This window comes from Silene latifolia, chromosome 2 (genome assembly GCF_048544455.1).
Source record: "Silene latifolia isolate original U9 population chromosome 2, ASM4854445v1, whole genome shotgun sequence".
NCBI lineage: Eukaryota > Viridiplantae > Streptophyta > Magnoliopsida > Caryophyllales > Caryophyllaceae > Silene > Silene latifolia.
Genome location: NC_133527.1, coordinates 163,791,166 through 163,806,781, shown reverse-complemented (window position 1 = coordinate 163,806,781; position 15,616 = coordinate 163,791,166). Strand labels below are relative to the sequence as shown.

General features: G+C 36.9%; 1 long non-coding RNA gene across 2 annotated transcripts; it reads right to left on the bottom strand.

Moving 5' to 3' along the window:
• Positions 1-257: 257 nt before the first annotated feature.
• On the bottom strand, positions 258-8,231 carry LOC141630909 (uncharacterized). Of its 2 annotated transcripts, none has more exons than XR_012537565.1 (3): positions 8,037-8,231; positions 2,003-2,089; positions 258-530 (listed from the first exon to the last, which is right to left on the bottom strand). It is a non-coding gene; the product is annotated as an uncharacterized LOC141630909 (long non-coding RNA). The 2 variants fall into 2 exon arrangements; XR_012537564.1 differs by lacking the exon at positions 8,037-8,231 and adding an exon at positions 3,791-3,981.
• Between the last annotated feature and the right edge of the window lie 7,385 nt (positions 8,232-15,616).

Sequence of the window (15,616 nt, the reverse complement as noted above, 5' to 3'; positions counted from 1 at the left end):
ATTGGATTGTTGTAAACATTAATACTTTACAATACTTCTAATAAATGTGTTTAGGACGAACGCTTTTGATATATACTAACCTCGGGCAACCGAGATGGTAACAGCCTTTCATGCTTGGGTAGTCCTGGTAAGGTACCTTGGTATGAGGGCGTGTTACAAAGTGGTATCAGAGCCGACGATTCTGGCACCTAAAACTAATGAACCCAATGAACTTAGGGAGTCTAAATAAAATGAACCCGGGGAGAGTTGTTTGGAGTTTCAAAAAAAAAATTTCTAAACCAATCACAACATTTCCAACATTCCCAGAAGCGGGTGCCAAAACCTGCAATGCTAATGAACTACTTTACATACATAGCTAATGATAAAAAAAAGTAAAGATACAAACCCAAAATAGAAAAGGGAGACATATGTCCCTAAAATGTATGTGACATAAAAAGGGTTTAAGGGTCACAATGAAATAAAACCAGTCTAGGTCCCAAGGTTACTTTGCTCGCTAGCTCGTCCATGTACCCCATATATGCATCACCTACCTGTCATTCGCATTTTATACAAATACGAAAGCCACGATCGGGGGAGTAACTCCGAGTTCTCCCAGCCACGAAATGTCATAATTAATATAACATGTAAACATAAGAATATGAATACGAATCACGCACTGCCTTAGCATATAGATGCTAAGGCAATCGTGCTTATCATGTGAACAACAATATAACGCCACATAGTCCTAGCACGTGAATACTAGACCGACTCATACTACACTATCATGTGAATCACATAACATCCAGGAATCCAAACTCTATCAACCATAGCCGGCTTGCATCTCACCTTCTATGATTCATAGAATCACCATACAAGAAAGGGCAATATATCAAAGACAGGCATAAGTTCTTAGTCCCGTCAATAGTCACTTTGTAACTCAAGTCTATACCACGAGGTAGGGAAGGTAATCGAACCGGTATCTTGGCTCAGCGGTTACTATTAAGAAAACATGGCCAAGAGACAACACAACCCTAGCCTAAAATCTGCAGAGACCTAGACATGCGGATACACACCACCGCACCCAAGACTCACAACTTTTTTAAAACAAAGTGAAGTGAGTACCCTAAGGACACCACCGAAGGGTCGGCTAGTACTTAAGCTGACCCCATACTTTCAAAATAAGTACCTGAGGTCATGCCCCAACTTGGATAAACATCCACTAGTCAGGAACACAAAGGCTATCAAGCAGTGAACATATACTCGTCAAAGACTATAAAGATCTATCTATGATGAAGGCCGAAATACTCACCTAGGACCTAGTCACAGCTAGTCCCAGCTTGAATATTTTAGCCCACACCACCCAAGACTCACCACATAAGTCAAGTAAGACACCCACTTAACCTTAAGAGGGCAAAAAGTCCTACTTACCAACATAAATTCTAACATTCTATCATGTGAAAGCTATATAAATGTCTATTTACAGCATACAATCCCAACAGTTCCTCAATAAGAATTCAATACTAATTTCCAATCCTAGCAATTATAACAATATAAAAGGCTTTAGGGGAAACTAGGGCCATTTCTACAAAATAAGAAGCTATTTAAATTCAACTAACTAAATAAGAAGCTATTTAAATTCAATTAACTACGCATGTGAAATAGAGATATATTAAATGGCCTAAAACAAGAAAAAGGCCGATTATCTAATTCATTCAACCGAATTTTTTACCCGCAACCCCAGCCCTGCGACAGGTACGGGTCAAATTGCGGCTGACCAATCACTCAATTAACTGACATCGCATCAGTCAAAGGGACTAAGGCTCAGTTTTCGGCACAATCAACAAAACATTACAATTATAGCCATGAAATTCATTTTCATACTAATATGTAAACTTGTACTTACAAAAGGCATGAATTTGACTCATATTTTCATGTGAAATAAACTACTCAAATAACATTCACAAAATCATACAAGAAAACAAAGAATGTGACATTTATTCGTCGAGTAACTCGGAATAGTTACCTTACGCTAGCAAAGAGACAAGTAAAAACTTGAGAAAGCTTCTAAAACCCCAAAATTACTCTTCATCTTCAACCCCATATGAGCCACCTAAAATAATTATGTGAAAGGACGATATTAACGAATTATCTTTATATAAAATATGAGACGTAAATTAATTTAATTATATTTTAAATAAACCAAACTAGCGTCAAAACAATTTATAGATACGGCCCAAACTCGCGACTTAGCCAGGCCACTGCCTAGGCCACGGCCAGGCCACTGCCTAGGCCACGGCCAGGCCACTGCCTAGGCCACGGCCAAGCTACAGCCAGGCCACAGCTAGACCACAGCCACAACGAGTAACCAAGAGACGGAAACATGAGCATTTTTGAGACGGTCATTTAAGTAATTAAATAGTGGGATTTTATAAGTATAAACCATAAAAGAAAGGTATTAAAATAATGAATTTAACGAATTGCGTTTTATAAAAACACGAGACGGAAACTAAATAATTTCAAAATAAATTAAACTAGGGCCAAAAGCATCCGTGAACACGACTCAAAGAACCATTGGGCAGCCCTATTCACGATCCAACAATCAGCCGCCTATATCACCCATTCTAGCCACACTTTTTCCTCAAAACAGCCACCAAAACAGAGCCATAAAGCAGGCCATCAGACCCGCCAACCTCACAAGTCTCTAATCATTAACGCACTAATTTTATCTATGATCTCTTTAATGGTTCTTCTTAAGTAAATTTTCTCTGTCTCATCGGGCTAATTTTGCAACTGTCCAAAAGGATTGTTGGCCGAGTCGAATAATAGTATTTTATGGAATTGTATTCTTTTTGGTGGTATAAATCTAACAAGATTCAACCATAATTTCTAGATTTGCAACTATCTAATCCAACAGCAAAACAAAACACAGGCCATATACTATAACCAATCATATCAACCAATGATACTCCCCTTTGTTCCATATGTCTCCATCCAAATTCCCAAAAACGACACCGCTGAATCAGAAAGTCAACCGAGCATCATATAAAAAGAACAGAGGAGTACTAAAACAACATCACCCTAAGATTTAAACAATTTCATAGCAATATGCAGCCCCCATTTTCACGGCATTCACCACTACTTTTGAGACCGTCTTAAGACGAAATTTTAAGCATTGAAATGATATTATCCATCCAGTTAAATTACCCAACATAATTACCCACTTCACCATGAATCCAAAGGTACCAACTTTTCTCAAAATGGATAAATAAAACTTGTATAAAACCGTCTCAAACCAACACCACATGAACATTCACTTATGAAAATTTCCCCAAATTATGACCATACGAGTCTTAGTCAAAGAAATCGACAATTTAAACACAATACTAAAATCCATAATCTGAATCTCGACTCAAAGCAATTGATCAAGCTAAATAATGATACCAAGCATATTATGATCTCTTTGGAATTCAACATATAAGACCATACACACCATAATCTCTTATGTCTCACAAAGCAATTATATTGCCCAACCTTCCTGTGAACCTATTACAACACGGCCAAACTCCCAAGTCCTCTTCCATGCACAAACAATCTAATAATAACGCACGGATCTTCTTCCCATGTCCCAAAACAATTAACTTAACAGTATAAAATAAAATAGCTACTATAATCTATATAAATTAAAAACAATTATTACACATTCACATACCACCTTCATAAAAGGGCAAGAAAACGGAATAAAAAAGCTAAAAGACGACACTTTTATAAGACGGCGAAAGACGAAACCACTACAAAAAGGAGACTTTCTTACCTTAAAAGGAGGAGGAAGGAAAGGGGAAGAGAATGGTACAAAAATTACGAAATTTGGTCGAGAAATGGGCCGGGATCTGGGGTCTAAGCCCGCACAGAAATGGCGATTAGGTTCACCGTCTGATTGTTGTTGTTTGTGTCTGATTGTTGTTTGTGTCTGGTGATTCCACGAAAGGCAAAGGGGAAGAGAGGGGTGGGGACGTGGGATTTTAATAATAATAATAATAATAATAATAATAAGTGACGAGCTTGCTTGCCTGCTATATATTATACGTACGTTACTTCATCGTTAAGTAATTTCGTTCGTTTTTAAAACCGTCTCGAGTTAATAAAAATCGGTTTTTAGTAAAAGTTTCAGTAATAAAACGGAATTAATAATAAATAAATTTAATGAGTGAAAATAAAATAAACTCAGCTAGTTAACGGAATAATACGATATCAGCTTGAATCGGAATTATTAGCGATTTTTCCGAAACTAACGGATATTAATAAAAATTGCTAATTTAGTGAAATAAGCTCAAAATAGCTAATTGGACGGTTTTGTTCCCAAAATCCATCTCGGGTTCACTTAAAACAACTTTCATAAGGACTTGTAAAGAAACGGAAATTATTAAATAAATAAACCCGAATTAACTTCAATAAATTCGAACTAATTTTAAATAAACTTATTAATGATTATTAAAATTAACGTATCGAATTATGCTGAAATTAATTAATTAGCTAAGCATATATATATAAATCGTTAAATGATATAATTAAATTCAAAATAGCAATTAAAAGAATTTTATTTAACTTAATAAAATACGGGGTGTTACAATCACCCCATCTTTTAAAAAGTTTCGTCCTCGAAACTTGAAAATATAAATGAAAGGTTATAAAAATAAAACTGGAACTTTGGAATCGGTAACCAAAACATTTAAAAGGTTACTTATCGTAAGAACTAAAATTCTTTCAAAAGTTTCAAATAAAATTTTCCGACAGAACCAGACTCTCATCAGAGGAACGAAAGTGTTCTCGTTACGTATTCAAGAACATCACATTCCAAATCAAAGATAAGGTCAAAAGGCAAATCCTTTGTATAAATTAAAAATCAAAATACCTTCAAAAACATTAATGAAGAGTTTTCAAAAATATAAGTCTCATTCATGGAACGAAATTGCTCTTGTCGTGCACACAAGAACGCTAACTTTCCAAGTCAGAGACAAATTTAAAACAAAAACTATTCGCCGACAATCGTAGAACAAGTTATCAAACGTTTCCAATAACTAATTCTAACATCCGATCAACGTTAAAATCAAAATAAGAGAAGGGTAATCTACTCAAATTTTCTCTTGCAAAAAGCCAAAGTAAAAATAAAGGTTTCACCTTTAAACTAAAAGGGGAGTTAAATTCCGGAAATATAATATTAAACTTTGACAAAGAAGTCATAAATAGATCAAGGTTAATAGAAATTGGATAAAATTTACAAAAATCTCAGGTTTAGCAACTCAAAACCATGATAAAGAAGTCTATACTCAAAGAACAATTAGAGAATTAAATCGAATTTTCATTTTCAAATCTTCAAAAATAGGTTAGGTTATGTAAAAGTCACATAAATTTTTAACAACGAAATGAAATTGGTAGCTTGAAAGTTTAGAAATTGTACCAAAAAGGAAAGTAACTTAGATAACATAAAAACAAAGTATGTTAAGAGAGCTCAAACTTAACCAACAAGAGAGTTATAATGACTTTCACAGGGTAAAAATTGAAGTCAAAATTATAAGGATGTCAAAGATAGAATTTCACAAGATACGAGTGTCAAACTTAAAGGAGGAGCAAGATGAAGCGAGGAAAGAAGGTATGAACGGTAACGCTCATGATCAAGGAGAAAGGGAAATTAGACAACAAGGAAATGTCAGATACTCAAATCTCAAACAACAATGTCATAAGGTAACATCAATTTATGTATGGCTATCAACATCCTAAAGGTATCTCTTTCCAAAATCACATCATAAACCTTACTCCGTGTTTACTCCTAAGGTAACAATACTCAACCTAAGTCCTTCCAATATCACAACTTCTCAAAACCGGGGTTATAGGTCAACCAGAAACAACTCCACAAGCCAAATTATCCAATCAAGGTTAACACCCCACAAAAGAAAGAGAACTATCTAAAAGGCGTTAAGGGAGGATTAGCAAGGGTGAAAGGACAAGTTGGGAGGATACAAATGTGACTTCCAAGGAAGAAGAATAGAGAGTTTAGAAGAAGGATAGGCACCAAGAGATTAAGAATAAGGCGAGATACAAAAAGAACGAGAAATATCTTCCAGGAAGTAGAAGCATTCTTCAAAGGTTGAACAAATCTTCAATCCTCAGCAAAAGGCACTAAATCTTGATCTTCGTAAAATATAAGTGTCCTTTCAATGGAACGGAGATACTCTTGGCGATCACTCAAGAATATCAATATTCCAATTCAAAGACATAAAAAAAACATTTTTACACCAACAAATGATAAAACTAATTATCAGACGTCTCCAATAACAAGCTTTAACACTAATTGACGTTAAAACCAGTGAAAAACATTAAAATATTTTCAAAACCTTTAGTTCAAAAATTTCTTTATAATAAGGGTAATAACTCCATTAGCTATTGATAAGCTCACGGTCATTGATCCAAGAACGCAACAATTATTAAATGACAATCAACAAACAGGTTAGTACCTAACAAAGAGCAAACACAAAGAGACTACAACATAAGGTCCTAAGTCTACCCATCTTACCCATCTCTCAAGTTTATTATTTTAAGGTCAAGTTATTTATATTGGGGTGCACAAACGTGCGTCGGGAGCAAATATGCTCTGATACCAACTTTGACACCCTCATTTATTGCGGAAAAGTAAACACGTAATTATACAGAAAAACTGGTAGGATATGTTTGTAATTGGTTCAACTAGCCAAAAACCTGTAATTTCAAAAAAAAAAATTAAACTAGGGCCAAAAGCATCCGTGAACACGACTCAAAGAACCATTGGGCAGCCCTATTCACGATCCAACAATCAGCCGCCTATATCACCCATTCTAGCCACACTTTTTCCTCAAAACAGCCACCAAAACAGAGCCATAAAGCAGGCCATCAGACCCGCCAACCTCACAAGTCTCTAATCATTAACGCACTAATTTTATCTATGATCTCTTTAATGGTTCTTCTTAAGTAAATTTTCTCTGTCTCATCGGGCTAATTTTGCAACTGTCCAAAAGGATTGTTGGCCGAGTCGAATAATAGTATTTTATGGAATTGTATTCTTTTTGGTGGTATAAATCTAACAAGATTCAACCATAATTTCTAGATTTGCAACTATCTAATCCAACAGCAAAACAAAACACAGGCCATATACTATAACCAATCATATCAACCAATGATACTCCCCTTTGTTCCATATGTCTCCATCCAAATTCCCAAAAACGACACCGCTGAATCAGAAAGTCAACCGAGCATCATATAAAAAGAACAGAGGAGTACTAAAACAACATCACCCTAAGATTTAAACAATTTCATAGCAATATGCAGCCCCCATTTTCACGGCATTCACCACTACTTTTGAGACCGTCTTAAGACGAAATTTTAAGCATTGAAATGATATTATCCATCCAGTTAAATTACCCAACATAATTACCCACTTCACCATGAATCCAAAGGTACCAACTTTTCTCAAAATGGATAAATAAAACTTGTATAAAACCGTCTCAAACCAACACCACATGAACATTCACTTATGAAAATTTCCCCAAATTATGATCATACGAGTCTTAGTCAAAGAAATCGACAATTTAAACACAATACTAAAATCCATAATCTGAATCTCGACTCAAAGCAATTGATCAAGCTAAATAATGATACCAAGCATATTATGATCTCTTTGGAATTCAACATATAAGACCATACACACCATAATCTCTTATGTCTCACAAAGCAATTATATTGCCCAACCTTCCTGTGAACCTATTACAACACGGCCAAACTCCCAAGTCCTCTTCCATGCACAAACAATCTAATAATAACGCACGGATCTTCTTCCCATGTCCCAAAACAATTAACTTAACAAAGATAAAATAAAATAGCTACTATAATCTATATAAATTAAAAACAATTATTACACATTCACATACCACCTTCATAAAAGGGCAAGAAAACGGAATAAAAAAGCTAAAAGACGACACTTTTATAAGACGGCGAAAGACGAAACCACTACAAAAAGGAGACTTTCTTACCTTAAAAGGAGGAGGAAGGAAAGGGGAAGAGAATGGTACAAAAATTACGGAATTTGGTCGAGAAATGGGCCGGGATCTGGGGTCTAAGCCCGCACAGAAATGGCGATTAGGTTCACCGTCTGATTGTTGTTGTTTGTGTCTGATTGTTGTTTGTGTCTGGTGATTCCACGAAAGGCAAAGGGGAAGAGAGGGGTGGGGACGTGGGATTTTAATAATAATAATAATAATAATAATAATAAGTGACGAGCTTGCTTGCCTGCTATATATTATACGTACGTTACTTCATCGTTAAGTAATTTCGTTCGTTTTTAAAACCGTCTCGAGTTAATAAAAATCGGTTTTTAGTAAAAGTTTCAGTAATAAAACGGAATTAATAATAAATAAATTTAATGAGTGAAAATAAAATAAACTCAGCTAGTTAACGGAATAATACGATATCAGCTTGAATCGGAATTATTAGCGATTTTTACGAAACTAACGGATATTAATAAAAATTGCTAATTTAGTGAAATAAGCTCAAAATAGCTAATTGGACGGTTTTGTTCCCAAAATCCATCTCGGGTTCACTTAAAACAACTTTCATAAGGACTTGTAAAGAAACGGAAATTATTAAATAAATAAACCCGAATTAACTTCAATAAATTCGAACTAATTTTAAATAAACTTATTAATGATTATTAAAATTAACGTATCGAATTATGCTGAAATTAATTAATTAGCTAAGCATATATATATATAAATCGTTAAATGATATAATTAAATTCAAAATAGCAATTAAAAGAATTTTATTTAACTTAATAAAATACGGGGTGTTACAGCAAAGACTTGGGAGACGTCCCGAAGTCGCACTATGGCCCTCACAATCTCAAGCCGGTCACCAGGGGGAATTTGTTGTGAGTCTTTTCGATGCGTGTGTGTGGTATGTGGAACTTGAATGGTTGAATCATGTGAAAGGAAGTGAGATGTGTGGAAACATGTGTAAGACATGGTGAAACTTGTTGCAACGGATTTGGTATGAAATATGTTGGCATGTTAAGTGTTTATTATGTGGCTTTCAAAAGAGTAGTGATACATGGGTACATAATCATGATAATGTTAATGTTTGGTTGTTGGTAGTAGCATGTGATTAAGGTCATGCGCCTATGCATATGAATGTCGTGTTTAATTTTCATGTGGGTATGATAAAATTTCACCTCTGTACTGGTTTTTAGAAGTATTGGGTCGTTATTATTTGTTTTATGCATGTTTAAGTTGTTTTGTTAAAGAATTTTGATTTGTATACAAACCGATTTTTAGAAGGGTTGTCTTAAAACTGTCATAAGTCGAGTTCTAGAAATGATATTGCTGTAATTCCAAGTTGAGGTGATAGCTTGTCTTCTTACGATTCTAACGATAGGTCACACGCCCAAAACGACCAAGTAACGAGTGAGATATGACTGTTTTACGAAAACTGGACGGTGCTGAGAACTGCGCCGATACTCGACCGAGTAGTCCCTACTCGGCCGAGTATCTTTTATAATCGACCGAGTATTCCATATTCGGCCGAGTAATCTCTCTGTGATAATACTGTTTAGCGTCTGGAGTCGTGAACTCGGCCGAGTTGTCTCATACTCGACCGAGTAAGGTCTACTCGGCCGAGTAATCCCAATACTCGACCGAGTAATCCTTCTGCGACAATTGAGTTTGCTTCTGGAGTCGAAAACTCGACCGAGTAATATAGTTACTCGACCGAGTACCTTGTACTCGACCTAGTATGTTAAGTACTCGACCGAGTACCTCATTGGGCGGCCACTTTGAGTCGGTGGCTATGTTCTTACTTTTGTTTTGAGTCGGTGGCTATGTTCTTACTTTTGTTTTGAGCCGGTGGCTATGTTTTTACATTGTTTTGAGTCGTAGGGTATATACACATGTATGGTTTGAGTCTTAACGCATTCTTTTATATGTGAGACGGTTTTGATACGTAAGTTACCGGAAGTTATGACATGGAGAATGATGGCTTATGAGGGACATGTGTTGGGTAAGGAAGACATGTGTTAATGTGGTTGTGAAGGATAGTGGAAAAAGAAAAGGGAAGAATGATGAGCTAATCGAGGTAAAGAGCATGTTTTGTGAGATATGATGAGTGATATAGTCGTGTGTTGAGTAGTATAAAAGTAAGTGTATATGGGCAAGGGTGATGTAAGTGTAAAGAAGCATGAGAATGAAAGATTGAGATAAGGGATACGAATAGTGGCATATTTGGATGTGTAAGGATTTATGGAGGAAGACAGCTAGGATAGAGTTGCTTAAGGATATATGTAACGGAAGGTTGTTGTAAGAAGATAGGAAAGAGAGGTATATAGTGAACTTAAAGGAAGTTATATCGCGATGTGGATTTGTAGATAGTGGCTAAGTTTAGGAAGTTGGAATATCAAGGGGTGAGCCTAGTGTGTAATTCTTTAGACAAACGGTATGAAGTGAATTTTGGTTTCTAGAGATGCGAAAGGGAGATACGACTAATTGAAGAGTAACTGTTAGTGCGTGGACTTGATGGTGACAAGGGTGAGTGTGAAGCAAGATGAGAGATGATAAATGATAAGAAGAATGATAAGATATTGATATGAATTAATGGAATTAGAGTTGTGGAGCTATGGAAAATAAACAAATGACTAAAGAGTTAGGTAGAAAGAGAAAGGAGATGACTTATTATTTGGCATTATTGTGTAAAAGAAGGGAAAGAGGGATGGAAGTAAGTTGAGAGAACGTTGACCGGAGTTAAGGAGCCTGAAGGTAGGAAATTATGAAATGTACGATATCCCCACTAGAGGGTGTGAGTTAATGGTTATATAGGAGAGCAAGACGACGTGTTAGCCGTGAGTTTCGAGGTATTAAGGGAATAAGAAGCTTGTGGAGTGTAGCAAGATCTAAGATTTTGGTGGAGAGTTAGGTAGCGATATGATAAAGGATAGACTTGGGAATAATGTTGAGGTATGTTTTGTTGATGGATTGAATGTTCGTATTTGGGATGATAACCAAAGAGAGGAAACAGATTGTTATATTAAGAAGTGATAGTAAGAGAGTAGTCACATGAAGGATGTTGGTGTCATAGTAGTGTCACTAGTGGCTAAGGATGATGTTACTTTGGGGAAGTTAGTTGTTCTAATGAGGTTGATTTTGTGGAGGTAGTTAGTATGTTTGGTTGTGAGGAAGTATAAGATGTGGATATACGAGGTGTTCGCTGGAAGTTGGGTACTGATGTTATGGCTACATTTGCCGGAGGGGTGATAATTGTGTGTAAGAGAAGATATGTTAGGAAGGGCACCTACGTTAAGTCCGGATAAGAGATATTCATTGCCAATTGGTAACTTACGTGATCAGGATTGACTAGTTGGATGTGATTACGGGTCTATGATATGTGTAAATGTTTGTGTGAGGTTCTGACCTCACAAGAAGTGGTATGGTGTGATAATTATAAAGTTGTTATATGAATGTTTTGTAATTTATGTTGGGTACGGTATACTAATGGAATGAGGTTCAAAAGGTAATAATTTGATTGATCTGGCATGGATAGTTAAAATTGTATGTGTATTGATGATACATGTTTATTCCGTGAAATGGTAAGAATGATGTTCATGAGATTCTTGTCAGTTTATTCCGTATAATATGTTGTGTTATAATCTAGTAAAACGGTTTTGAATGAGTTTTCTTGTTCGAAATGTCATACTGAGTCAGTGTTTATGGGAATTATATGTGATTGTGATGTTTATCGATGTGGTTGTTGTGCCTCGAGTGGTGATCCAGGCATGGTACTTCATGTTGTGATGCGGGTATCTTCGCACTGCGGTGCGGCTGTTGGTGGCGGTGATGCGATGCCGTTACCGGTTGTGGTGGAGTAGGCGGGATGATTATGATTCGAGTTTCGACAGTACATACCAGTTATACATAGATGTTGTTTTGTTTGATGTTGCTCCCTGCGAGTTTCAGTTTGTGCAGATAGATAGTTGTCTTGTTTATTGATGTTTTCTTTACCAGGTTAAGTTTGGGAATGAGGGTAGAGTATGATATGAAATAGAGTTTTATATGTTTTCGTTGTTGTCAAGGTATAGTGATATTCTGTTGATGGGACACAGTTGTGAGAGGTTTTTACAGTAATTTTGATCTTGTTCTAGATAAGTCTTTAGTAGACATGGTAATGGCAAGTGATTCGTAAAACATGTGTGGTAATGACCTGAAAGATGCAGGTGGTTCATAATCCTTTGTTGAGACAGTGAGTGTAGGGTGTTGGGGAAATAGTGTCATATTAACTTATGTATGAGTTTTGCGGTAATGAAGGAAAGAACTTGAGGATCTAGTGTGAGTGTACGTAACGAGTGTGGATCGTGAGTTATGCTTTTGGGAGATAGGTGCTTTACATAAAGAGGTATGTTGTTTTGCAGTAATAATGGAGAGTTAGTATGGTGATTTTGCTACGAGTTTTATGGTATAGGTTAGGTGGTGTGCCGAATAAGTTGAGGTATGAGAAATGTTTAAGTAAGAAAGCCTTGGATATATACATGACGAGTGTTTAGATTATAGGTGGTTATCTTTGACATGCGGTGGTGATGAGGATAATGAGACGATATAGCTAGGATTTAGTATTAGTGAGTTACGAGGACGTAACATTTATCTTAAGAGGAGTAGGAGGCGATAAAAGAGATTTTGATGGTTGTGCATATGGTAGTATAATTGGAAGTAGAGTGTTGGTGTAGCATAAAGGACGGATATTTGTTTTGATTGATTTTATTAAAGGTCATGACCGTGCTTGTAGTAGTTCGATGTTTAGGAATGGGAGAATATTTCAATAGTGTTGACAGTTGGATGATGATGTTATGAGTGTGAGTAAACTTCGAGGACGAAGTTCTTTTTAAGGGTGGTAGAATGTAACATTCCGTTTCGATGGTTGATCTTGTTTTGTGGATTGTCTTGGTATTGAGTTGCTAGTGAGTGTATGGAAGTGAGACAAGGTTGGCAACGTTATATTGTGGTTATTCGATAATATTATGGAGTCAATATCGAGAGGATATGTTAACTAGTAAGAGTGGTTGGTGGAGTTAATGTTAGGTGTTCATGTTTTATAGGTTGGGTTGGAACTTCGGGGACGAAGTTCTTTTTAAGGGGGGAAGATTGTAACACTACGGATTTTATAGGTTGGTACTCGACCGAGTATGGCCTACTCGGTCGAGCAAAGTGTGTTGGGTATTCTGTTTGGCTACTGCCCAGGAATACTCGGCCGAGTATGGGTAATACTCGACCAAGTAGAGGATACTCGGCCGAGTATACTCTATACTCGACCGAGTATCCGGTTTGAAGGGTAATATTTTCCGCGGTTGATTTAGAAAGGACTAGAGTTATATTGAGACGCATTTTACAGTTTCTAAACATTTTACAAAACCTAAACTACACAACGTAACTCTAATCCTCTCCAAATCTCCCTCTCATTTGCGTGGATTGTTCATGAGTCTAACGAATCTTGCCTTGCGTCGATTATGTCGGTAAGCCTCTGATTTCATGAGTCTCATTAAGTTGTCTTTTAGAGTTTTGCCCTAATTATTGTTTTGGTTTAATTTGGGGGTTTAGGGTTTGGTCATTATATGTGTGTTGATTGTTGATTATAATTGTTGTAGGTGATGATGTGGTAATTGCTATGCATATTGTATGATTGATTAGAGCATATCGGATTGCGAAAAGGTAGGGTTTCCCTACTCAGTTACTGTTAATTGATTTAAGACTGTGCTTGTGTTGTAATTGTTGTTATCTGTTGATCATCGGAGTATGGGTGTTGTGATGACGGTGGTGATGTGGTTGTGTTGTGACGGTTGGGGTGTTGTGACAGCTGTGATGCTGTGGTGTTGTGTGATTGTGGTGGAGTCACTTGCGGGAGTGGCTTCACACCCTAGTTCGCCCTCCGTGGAACCCGTCACGAGAGGGGATGTGCACATTAAGGGACAGGGATTGTTAGTCGCTCGTTGATGAGCTGGACTTGGTGGGGATGGGCTGCGGTCACCCAGTGGCGGAGTGGATTACCTATTGCGATGGGTAATCTGGCAGGGCTACACACTTCGGTGTGTAGTCGGTTACTATGGAGGATGATCAGTCGGTTACATTGTTTGTTTGTCTTACATTGATTGAATGGTACTGACCCTGTTGTTGTTGTTTTGTAAAACCTGCGGTGATCCATTCGGGGATGGTGAGCAGACTTGACAGGTATTGCATTTGGTGAGCTTGGGCGGTCATGGGGAAGTCGTCATCACCAGTTGTAGTATCACAGTCACGAGTCTTAGCTATGATTTTGTAGTTGTCCTCAGTTGTATTCACTTTATTGGTTTTGGTTTGGAATTGGATTGTTGTAAACATTAATACTTTACAAGATTTTCTAATAAATGTGTTTAGGACGGACGCTTTTGATATATACTAACCTCGGGCAACCGAGATGGTAACAGCCTTTCATGCTTGGGTAGTCCTGGTAAGGTACCTTGGTATGAGGGCGTGTTACAGAGTAGCCTAAGTCTTTATTATTATTATTATTTATTATTATTATTATTATTGTAATAAGAAGGTGGGGTTTTTAGAGTCCTAGCCTATTTATTTTTATTATGATTTTATTATGTAACGTATTATTATTAGGAATGAAATAAAAGAGGTTGATTGGTTATGAAACCGTTGTGGTTTTCTTTTCATTATTCTTGTCGAATTTCAAGTGCATTTGCAAATGTCCTTCTATTTACATTTAAAATAATTAAGTGGGTTGTATCCCGTGAAGGATTGCCTACGTATTCATTAAAAAAAATGAAATCCAACCCTTGTGCGTAGTTCGAGTAAATATAAAAGAATAATTGTTCTAAGCAAGAGCTTGTAATGAACTTTAGAAAGTAAGCATGTGATTTACTTACTCCGAAAATGCAATTTAGTTTATTTGATGATATGAGAATGACAAATTGTCAAAATGCAAGAGCAAGATGACACTAGCTTGATTCAGCTTGTCCAGGGTCCGCTTATTTTGTGCCACAGGAGCGACACGTGAGGTCACGCGAGGCGCGTTTTTGCTCCTATTCTAGGCATAATAATGTTTCAATTGGTCAAGGTTTGTTGGGTTGGAAAATTCGTTCCCGTCTATGTCTGTGATCCTAATCGCACCCCCTGGAAGTATTGACTTGACTAGGAATGGCCCGGCCCAATTGGGTTTGAATTTTCCTCGTAGATCGACAGGTAAAAGAGTCCTAATGGATTTTAGGACCAAATCTCCTTCTTTGATGTTCCTTGGCTTAACCCTTTTGTTGAAGGCTCGTTTGATACGCGCCTGGTATGTCTGCACATTATGTAATGCATGCAACCTTCGTTCATCCAGGAGGATGAGTTCTTCATATCTATCCCTCTTCCACTCGGCTTCGGGTATTTGACTTTCGAGTAAAATACGCAAGGATGGTATTTCTAGCTCGACTGGTTGTACAGCTTCCATGCCGTAGGTCAAATAGAAAGGTTAGCCCCAGTGGGCGTCCTAACGGATGTACGGTATCCCCATAAAGCGAAGGGTATCTTGTTTGGCCAATCTCTATAGTTGTCAA